Source organism: Dasypus novemcinctus, chromosome 8, assembly GCF_030445035.2.
Source record: "Dasypus novemcinctus isolate mDasNov1 chromosome 8, mDasNov1.1.hap2, whole genome shotgun sequence".
Classification (NCBI taxonomy): Eukaryota; Metazoa; Chordata; class Mammalia; order Cingulata; family Dasypodidae; genus Dasypus; species Dasypus novemcinctus.
Genome location: NC_080680.1, coordinates 126,838,200 through 126,845,792, shown reverse-complemented (window position 1 = coordinate 126,845,792; position 7,593 = coordinate 126,838,200). Strand labels below are relative to the sequence as shown.

At 56.6% G+C, this 7,593-nt stretch overlaps 1 long non-coding RNA gene across 1 annotated transcript; it reads left to right on the top strand.

Moving 5' to 3' along the window:
• The first annotated feature begins 496 nt into the window (after nt 1-496).
• LOC131279543 (uncharacterized) lies at nt 497-3,997 on the top strand. Its single transcript, XR_009186969.1, has 2 exons — nt 497-606; nt 1,852-3,997. It is a non-coding gene; the product is annotated as an uncharacterized lncRNA (long non-coding RNA).
• The last annotated feature ends 3,596 nt before the right edge of the window (nt 3,998-7,593 follow it).

The following is a 7,593-nucleotide window of genomic DNA, read 5'->3' as shown; positions in this document are numbered from 1 at the left end:
CCCGCCCCTAACCCCCCCCACCCCCCGCAAGCCACGGCTGAAGCTGTGCTCCTCTGGGGGCAGAGGGTCTGGAGAGTCCCCTGGGCAGCAGGCAGCTGTGTTGTCAGACTTGACTCTGCCACATATCCCTGCTGGCGCCTGAGGCTCGGGCCCTGGGGGGCTGTTCCCATACGTGCAAGGGCTCAGGTGGGGGGGCGACCTGGGGTGGCAGGTTGACGAGGTCCATACAGGCAGGGACACTGGAAGAAGCCCCCACCTGAGGGCTGGGCCCCCGGCCTGTCGCAAGGAATGCTGCAAAACGAGGCCCGAGGAGAGGGACCCCCACTCTCCCAGGGGTCCGCCGCGCAGACCCAGCCGTCCCCGCCACCCCCTCATGCTCCCCCGGGGGTCCTGGCAGCTGCCCAGGGGGTGCCACGTGAGGCTGCGTGAGAGGCCGCAGATCCCCAAAGCACCACGAATAAAACAAATTCATTCTCTACTGTTGCCAAAAAGGCAGGTGTCGCTGTCACGGGGTCTCAGAGCCCCGAACACCAGGGCCCCGCCCATGCCCTGAGACCCCCGAGAACGGGACCTCATTTGGAAAGAGGCGCTTGCAGATGGACTTGGGTAAGTTAAATGAGGTCCTCCTGGAGGAGGGTGGACGTCAGACACAGGGACAGACAGACAGACACAGAGGGAAACGGCGTGTCAGGATGGAGGGGGGACACCGGGGCCACTGCCTGCGAGCTGAGGGACCTGGGAGACTCCTCTGCAGGCCTTCGGAGGCCGCGAGCCCACCGACACCTTGCCTTCAGGCCTGTGACCGCCAGAGCTGGTCCAGGTGTTTCCGATGTCCGGAGCCGCCCGCTGGTGGTGCTCTGTTCCCGCAGCCTGGGGCAGGGGGACGCGCGCTTCTGAATGCAGAGAGTCCGGCCCTGCAGCGCTCCTGTGGCCAGCGCAGGGTCCTGAATACCAGGATTTACCTCCGAAACCATGTGGCACTTACGTCCGTCCCTCCTCCCTTAGCCTCATGGACATAGAACACTCGCTCCCCCACCCTCCAGGGTCCCCTGGGCATGCAGGGTTCAGGACAACAGTGGCCACATGGATGGAGAACACCCACCCACGTCCTCTCATGACCCTTCCCTGGTCACCTGCTCCACGAGCCAGAGGGAGTGGCCCCAGAGTGTCGTCCGTGGGTGCTGGACTTAGGGGCATCTTGGAGCAAACCCAGTCCCACCAGGACACAGGCCAAGCACCCAGGTCCTTGCAGTTTCAGCCAACCCCCCCCAAGGAGGCTTCCTTGGTGTCCACAGAAGATGGGCCAGTGGGGACCCCAGCAGCCTGAGGGGCTCTCACCCAGAGGGTGAGTCGGCACCTGCTGCCTGGCCCCGAGACGGCTCGGAAGAGCAGGACCCACTCCCACCCCCCCCCACCCCCCCCCACCCCCCCACCCCCCGCTCCCAGCTGTCCCGCTCTGCGGTTCAAGAGGCCGCAGCTGGGGTCCTTCCCGCGGCGATGCCCCACCGAGAAGCACAGGGCCCGGGAGGCGCTGCCCTCCACGGGGCTCGATGCACATATCTACTGGGGTTTTTATCTAAGGGTTCTCGTAAGCCCAATATTTCTACAGGGCATCTCGTGAAAAATAGTTCTCTCTGTCCTTCCCAGAGGCAAGCATGTTCACACGTGTAGCTGATTGTTTTGCTATTTATCCTCTATTATTGCTAAATAGCACTCTCCTATTGCTGCCTCTTGATTTTTCATTTTATGCATTTCCTATTACCTTCCTGTTTCAGTCGGCAAGGCCGCTGAAAGCAATATACCAGAAATGGGTCTGCTTTTACAATGGGGATGTATTCTTCTTTTTTTCAGGCCAGTAAAAAGAGTTTATGTGAGAAGCAGATGTGGCTCAACTGATAGAGCATCCGCCTACCATATGGGAAGTCTAGGTTCAAACCCCGGGCCTCCTGACCGGTGTGGAGCTGGCCCACGTGCAGTGCTGATGCGCGCAAGGAGTGCCGTGCCATTCAGGGATGTCCCCGCGTAGGGGAGCCCCACGCACAAGGAGTGCGCCCCATAAGGAGAGCCGCCCCACGCGAAAAAAAACACAGCCTGCCCAGGCATGGGGCCGCACACACGGAGTGCTGATGCAGCAAGATGATGCAACAAAAAAGAGAGACAGATTCCCGGTGCTGCTAACAAGAATGCAAGCGGACACAGAAGAACACACGGTGGATGGACACAGAGAGCAGACAACGGGGGGGCGGGAGAAATTTTAAAAATAAATACATCTTTAGGGAAAAAAAGGAGTTTATGGAGAAACGAGAGAACAGAGAAAAGTAACCACGCCGAGATGTGGATGCGAGCGATCTCCAGGCAAAGAGGAGCACAGCGGGGGTTTATTATCTTACAGTTTCAAGGCTAAGAAAAACATCCAAATCGAGGCATCATCAGGCGACGCCTTCCCCTTGAAGACCGGCTGCTGGTGATCCTGGACCCTGCCCCATGGCAAGGCGCATGGTGGCACCTGCTGGGCTCTCCCTTCTCCTCTGCGCTGAGCGCTTCCAGCTTCTGGCTTCCCTGGCGCTCTCTCTGCTTCTGGGTCTCCACATTCATCCCATTTCTAAAGGGATTAAAGACCCACGCTGGGCCACACCTACGGAGGGAACCTAATCAGGCAGTGCTAGCCACAACAGGGCCACACCCACAGGAATGGAATAGCTTTAGGTACGTGATTTTCCTAGGGGCCATATAGCTTCAAACCATCACACTCCCCCTCTCCGGTCATTCCACCATCATTCCACTGGAAGTATATCATACTTTAATAAAATCAACATTTGGAGTTTGCATGAAAAAATGCTGTTTACAGCTCAGGCATATAAATAGTTTTTCCTCTTTTTTTGTTTTCCCTGGATTATGGACATTTTGTACTTAGGACTAATTCAACCTCAAAGTTTCTTTTCCTTATCTCAACCTCGTCAATGCATGCCATGGTGGATTGGATCGTGTGCCCCACGAACATGTTCAAGTTCTAGCGTTCCTGTAGTTGTGAACTCATTTGTAAATTGGACCTTTGAAGATCCTGTTTGGATGAGGCCAGAGCAAACCAGTCAGGGCCTCAACCCAGTATGGCCAAAATCCTCGTGTCCAGAGGAAACATGGACACAGCCAGAAGCCAGAGGAGGAGTGAGAGAGACAGATCGCCATGGCGTGGGGGAGGACTGAGCCACCACCAGAATGCTGAGACATTGGAGAAAACGCGGCCTGCCGAGACCCTGATGTTGGATGTCTACCCTCCAAAAGTATGACAATAAATTCCCATTGCTTAAGCCAACCAGTGTGTGGTATTTGTCATAGCAGCCCTAGCAAACTAAGGCCCAAGCAGATGGATCAGGCAGAGACTGTCAGTTTAGCCTTCTGGAAGCATCTATCTGGTGTCTTCGGACCTGCTCCAAATGGGACCGTTGCCCTCCACGCCTGATGCCCGGCTGTCTTCCCAGGACCTTTCTCCAGCCCAGTCGTCCTGGGGGTAGCCAATGCTTCTCTGGGTGGAATTTCCTGTTTCCATTTGTAGCAGTTTGGTATTATTGATGAATTCCAAAAAGAAATATTGAATTATGTTTGTAAACTGATATCCTCTGGGCATATTAGATTATATTGGATTCAGAGGTTTACTTGATTAAGTAATCAGATTAGCCTCTTGTGCCAGTAGGGCATTGAGTCCGCACCCCTCGGTGAATGGGGATTCAGAAGAAAAAAGACATGGCAAAGGACAGAGTTGGGGGTTCTTAATGTTGGAGTTTGATGCTGAAGCTGGAAACTGGGAAGAGAGGAACCCTGAGCCCAGAGAGAAGAAGAACTGGGAAGGGAGGAATCCAGGAAGCCTGAACCCTGGCAGACATCGGCAGCCATCTTGCTCCAACACGTGGACATAGACTTTGGGGAGGGAAGTAACTTATGCTTATGGCCTGGTACATGTAAGCTCCTACCCCAAATAAATACCCTTTATAAAAACCAACCAATTTCTGTGTTTTTTTTGCATCAGTACCCTTTTGGTTAACTAATACACCATTATACCATCGAATCTTTCTGGTTTCACTCCTTTGTTTTGGTGGGGTACATCCTTTAAGTGACTGCATTAGAAAGGATGCATGGCACGTAAACTTTTGCAAAAACCTCCCTTCTGACAATGTCCCTATTCCACCCTCATTGTGATCGTTAGGATCGTTAGTTTGGCTGGGTATAGAATTCAAAGTTGGGAAATGTTTTTCTTCTGAAATGTGACGGTCTTTCCACATTTTCTCTACCTCCTGATATTGCTTTGGAGAGGTCCAAAACATGCTAGACTAGGTATGCTAAGAACAGGTAGAAGACCTGCCACCTGGTTCTGTTTGTGGGTAAACCATTTCCAAGTTACCAAGGTCCTGTGCGGCGTGCTGGTGAGAAGGTCGCCGCCATCTCTAAAATGCCCTGTGGTGTACCCGTTCATAGGCCAAGAGATGTTACAGAACTGGGCTCACTGCTCACAAAGGAGACGACAGAATTCTAAATAATAGAGCTCAGAGGGTGACACTTAACTGCCCCAAACCAGGAAGTTGTAACTATCATCATCAATGACACGGTCTGACCCATAGAGAGAGACAGAGATGGTTCATAGGACATGATGTCCCTCGGCAAAGTAGGTGGGCAGCTGCCAAGGGTGCCACTGAACCTGTAGCTGCAGAGTAAATTGAGGCTGGATGCCTGGACAGCTGGTCACCCCAATAAAAAGTCCCAATCCCTTGCTTGGCCTTTATACCTGAGTCAGTTCTCAGGCGTAGAACCCACTAACTGAAGACAGCACCAGGCGGCAGGGGGAAGGGCCATTCAGTGCACGTGGGAATGGTCACCGCGGTCCTTCCCCAAGGGGACCGACGGCAAATTATTATGCTGGCCACGGTGCACTTGGGAAAGGCGCACACCAGTTGAAGGCCTAACTCAGGACAGAGGTGATGTCAGTTCAGAGAAGTGACATGTCATCATAACTTCCTGGTCAGAGGGGGATAAACGGAGTCTGTCCGAAGCCCAGCTCACGCGGGGGGCCTCTGGTCACAGACCTACTTGGACCTGACATATCTGGTAGTTGGCACAACCCCCACAAGGACGCGTGGTCTGAGGGGTAAGAGCAAACTGAACGGGGTCAAGAGGACGCCTGTGATATCATCACCTCCCCTCCCGCCAATACGGTGAATCAAAACACTGTCACATCGGGGCGGGGAGATGGTGAAAATCAGTGCACCCTCGAGGATCCAAAGGACACAGCGGTGCTGGTCCCATCATACCTATTCTATCTGCCAGTCTGGTCCCTACTAAAACTGAACAGATTCCCGGAGGATGGCTCCAGCCGACCGGGAGCGCCAGCAGCCAGGCAGGCCCGGGGCTCGGCCTCCATGCCAAGGCTCACCGTGGCCGGTGCAGATGAGCGTGGCCCCAGGTACACGTTTGTGCCCAGTCCCATCAGAAGAGCTTGCATGAGCACGGAGGGACGATGCGGCGTAGGGATGTTTTTGCCCCAGGACTGTTTAACCCTCCTGCCTGCTGTCGTGATACAGCAAGGAGCCATCTGGGCCACCTGCACCTCCTTCACATCGTCCCACTGCTCCACGGTGTCCGTGACGTTGCACTGACCAGGCTGGCTGAGCAAGAGGCCTTCGCAAGACACACGAGCCCAAGAGGGCGGCATGGGGCGCGGCAGCACCTGGCCCTCGCCCAGCCGTGACGGCTGGAATCGCGGCAACGCAGAGGCCTGGGTTGGATAGCGCACCCGAAAGACCCAGCCAAGTCCTGACCCCAGTCCCAGGAAAGTGCCCTTGTTTGGAAAAAAGGCCTTTGAGCGTGTGATGAGTTACAATGGGGCTCTATCCAATATGGTGGGTGGGCCCTAAGAGGAAAGCTGGGCCCGGGGAGGGAGACACACGGGAAAGAGCGGCATGCAGCGATGGAGGCCGAGACTGGAGGGATGCGTCCAGTCAAAGGCTCAGCAGCCCCAGCAGGCCGCTGGCCAGCTGGCCCACACCCTGGTGCAAGAGCTCTGGCCTCCAGAAGCAGCCAAGAAGAGCTCCTGTTGTCTTCAGCTGCCCAGCTTGCATGAAGTGTTTTGCTACGGCAGCCACAGACCTAGGATTCAGAGGTCTGCCCCACCCATAAAAACTGCAGGGGCCCAGCGTTTGCGGGCATCCCTGGACAGCCCTCCAAAGCAGACCAGTGACGGCTTCTCCTGCCACGAAGACGCCAGCTTCCGGAAGCTCAGGCTTTGGAGGCAGCACCTTCCACACCTAGGGGGAGGGACGTGAAGGTTGCCGGCTCGGAGCAACCCCTGGCCCTGCAGGCCAGCGGGTCCGATGGTGCCGGGGGAGGGCCCCGGGACAAGGGCGACAGCTGCAGCTGGGAACTCAGTGCCATTTAAAAGCCACTCCTGGCGGCGGAGTTAGCCCAGTGGTTAGGGTGTCCGTCTACCACATTGGAGGTCCGCGGTTCAAACCCCAGACCTCCTTGACCCGTGTGGAGCTGGCCCATGCGCAGTGTTGTTGTGCGCAAGGAGTGCCGTGCCACGCAGGAGTGTCCCCCGCATAGGGGAGCCCCACGCGCAAGGAGTGCGCCCCATAAGAAGAGCTGCCCAGTGTGAAATAAAGTGCAGCCTGCCCAGGAATGGCACTGCACACACGGAGAGCTGACACAACAAGATGACGCAACAAAAAGAAACACAGCTTCCCGTGCCGCCGACAACAACGGAAGTGGACAAAGAAGACACAGCAAATAGACACAGAGAACAAACAACCGGGGTGGGGCGGGGGGAGAGAAATAAATAAATAAATCTTTTAAAAAATAATAATAAAAAATAAAAGCCACTCCTGGTGTGCCGGGAGCCTGCCAGAGGCGGAACGCTGACCCTGTGCCGAGGGATGGTCCGTCTGGTCCACCCAATCGCCAGGCCAGGGGAGGCAGCCACCTCCACTGCCAGGTGAGAGCAGGTCTGTGACAGCTGGGGCAGGCGGAGGTCACGGGCAGGAGCGGCCCCCGCTGCGGCTCACTCTTGGCTCACTCTGGTGGCTGAAGGAGGAGGCCCCAGCCCTGGCCAGGTTCACGGGGGCGTGGGCCAGACATGGGGGTGCAAGCAAAATGGGCACCTGCAGCAGATACCCCACAGGAGGCCACAAAAGGCAGGAGAGGGGCGCGTCCTGCCCTGGGTGGGCTGTGGGTGGGCTGTGGCCTGCTTCGTGGGGAAAGAGAAATGGCCCGAGGTGAGGGGGGATGGGCTGGTCACAGTGGCGAGGGGCCTCGCTGGCCGGTGAGGGACCTAAACAGAAGTCCGATGGACCTGGGAGGAGGAGAGCTGGGCATGGTGAGGGCTGGACCCATGGGGCGGGCGTGAGTGTGGATCCCTTCGTGAGGAACCACCGGTCGGCTGCGCCACCCGGCCAGCCAGGGCCACCGGTCAACCTGTGCTGCCCACGGGCAAGACACAAAGTGGCGGCAATGGCAAGTGGAGGGAAAAAGCTGGCCTAGCCACACTAGCCACCGACGTCCAGCCTGCCCTGCAGAGTCGCCGCTGAGCCCCGGCAGGGCGCCCCGCTC